Source organism: Galeopterus variegatus, unplaced genomic scaffold (assembly GCF_000696425.1).
Source record: "Galeopterus variegatus unplaced genomic scaffold, G_variegatus-3.0.2 Scaffold9791, whole genome shotgun sequence".
NCBI lineage: Eukaryota > Metazoa > Chordata > Mammalia > Dermoptera > Cynocephalidae > Galeopterus > Galeopterus variegatus.
Window position 1 is genome coordinate 53,689 of NW_007735902.1, and position 2,597 is coordinate 56,285.

General features: G+C 45.4%; 1 protein-coding gene across 1 annotated transcript in view; it reads left to right on the top strand.

The window, feature by feature from the left end:
- Positions 1-2,597, top strand: part of PARK7 (parkinson protein 7) — a 20,073-nt gene that overhangs the window by 16,387 nt on the left and 1,089 nt on the right. The gene's annotated exons all lie outside the window — the stretch shown is intronic.

A 2,597-nucleotide genomic window follows, 5' to 3' on the forward strand; every position in this document is an offset into this window, starting at 1 on the left:
AAAACTGGCTGGTTAATGTGCCGAGAAGCTGTCATTACTGCTATTGCGAAGTACAGTTGTGAAGTAACAACTGCACAGATTTCGCAGCCTACAAATTGTGTCTGTACATTTCTGAACCTTGTTTGCAGAATAAACAGGGCATTTAGCAAAGTATTGATTGTTTCTTCCCAAGTTGATTATTAGCTTCATTTGCAGCTCTTCACTGTTGACATAGCTACTGAAATAAAAGAACAGTGAACACATTTTACACAGCAAGGTAGAAAAGCATGAAAGTACAATTTTTTTTTTTTTAAGATGACCCATAAGGGGATCTTAACCCTTGACTTGGTGTTGTCAGCACCACGCTCTCCCAAGTGAGCCAACCGGCCATCCCTATATAGGGATCCGAACCCGTGGCCTTGGTGTTATCAGCACCACACTCTGCCAAGTGAGCCACGGGCCAGCCCATGAAGGTAAAATTTTAAGAAGCTTGTGATTTTCTCCCATTCATTAACTGTGCTTTTAAGGTGCTGTTAAAAAATGCCAGTGAAGTTAGCTGTAATGGTGAATTTTTGTAAACCAGTTACTCTTCTTCCATTATGGAAAGGGTCCTCAGATGGAACTGAAAACTTTGCAGGCTGGCCCAGCATCTGTTTTCCCTTCCTCAGGTAACAGCACCCATCATTCCCTGTGAACCACCCAACTCCTACTTGGAGTGGATAAAACATGCACCAGGGGGTGGCCACGGGACCCAGGCCCAGCCAATCAGAGCCTGACATACCCCTGACCATAAGGCCCAGAGGAGATCAGTTAATTGATGAGACTTAATCCTGGGCCTCTGTCGTAGCAGCTGGAATTCTCTTTGCCGGACTGGCCAAGAAGATACACTGCAAATCTAGAGTCCCTGGCAGCCATCTTGTGACTGTGAGGAAAGCCCGTGCCTGAGAATGGCCCTTGGGGTAGTTGGCCACCCCCTGGTCTAGATGGCAAAGCAGACGTGAATTTTTAAAATGAAAACGTATGTAATCACACATTTCAATAAACACGATGAAAGATTAAATAAAAAGGATTTTAAGAGAGAGAGAACAGGACACTTCACTTACACGGTAGTGGGTGGGGGTAAGGTAGGCCTCTGAAGAAGTGACATTTAAGCTGAGACCCAAAGTAAGAGTAGGGCTTAGATTTTCATTTGTTCAACAGCTATTTGTTCAGTCCAGATCTACTGTGTGCCAGGCCCTGTCTCTGGTGCTGGGAATACGCCCTTGAGAAGTGCACAGTCTTTGTCCTTGTAGAGGTTATATTGTGGGAGAGGGAGAGAGATGAAAAATTTTTAAATATGTACATTCTTTGAAGAAAAATGAAGTAGGGTAAGAGATAGTGACGGGGATATCTGTGTGATGGTTAGAGAAGGCGTCTCTGAAAAGGGATCTTCAGGTAAGTCTGAAAAAATTTGGGTGTGAAAGAGACAGGTGTCTGTTAAGAGCATATGGCAGAAGAAACTGGATGTGCAAAGGCCCTGAGACAGGAGCATGCTTGGAATGTGGAGAACAGTGAGGGGACCAGGTTAAGAGAGAATGAAGTTGGAGGGGTGACCAGAGCCATGGTGAGCCAAGACTTTAAAGTTGAGTCAGGAATGGGAACCATTGGAGGAGAGACTTGATCTACCTGATTTAAAGGCTTACTCTGTTGGGAAGGGTCCCTGGCGTGGAAGGGTGTAGGTCCCAGGGTGGGTTGCCAGGGCTGGATTGGGATGATAGTGGTGAGCACCTACATGAGGTGTGAAAGGTTGGGGTATCAAGGACAATTGCCATGTTTCTGCCTGGGGCACAAGGTCAAGTGGAGGTTCCATGTCCTGAGTTGGTGAAGGAGCCATTGGGGAAAGAGCTGGAGGTGAATTTATAGTTCAGGTTGGTGAAATTAAGATGCCTGTAAAATACTCTTTTAATAAGGAAAGAAAAACTGGAAACCTATTACTTTGAAAGTCACAAATTGCTGATCCAGAAATAATTTATTATTAATTGTGAACATTTGTAAACTCTCCCAAGTTAGCTAGGTGTTTTGCCCACAGCCCCTACCTCTGAATAAATTGCATGGAATTTGAGAGATAGCTACAGGAAGAGAGACAGAAGAGAGATTAGCTCTTTGGATTTTTGTGCTCTTAGGGCAACAGGAAAAGGTGGTTCTAGATGCACAACAAAAGCTTTTCAAAGATAAATAAGAGTTTCCCAGGCATGTAGTGAAGATTTTTTTCCTGACAAGTGTTTGGGGTGGGGGCTCCAGGAACCGGCTTTATCTAAACCTTGGATCTTTTCTGGCCATTCTTGAATTACTAGCTTTTGGCACATTGATAACATGTAGAAAGCCTCCACCTTCCTTCCTATGCTAAACAAACCTCCTCTCTTCCATCTAGTAAGTAAGTGGGGGAGGAGTGCTGGGTACACCTGAAAAGTTACCTGGAGTTGGAGTTTAAACGTGTGGCTAATTGGCTTGACTGTGCCTCCTCCTAAGCCTGGGGTCACTGGACGTCAAAGTTCTTCACTCTCTTGGGGCTGGCCCCGTGGTGCACTGGATAGTGCACCGCTTGGGAAGCGCGGCGGCGCTCCCGCCCGAGGGTTCGG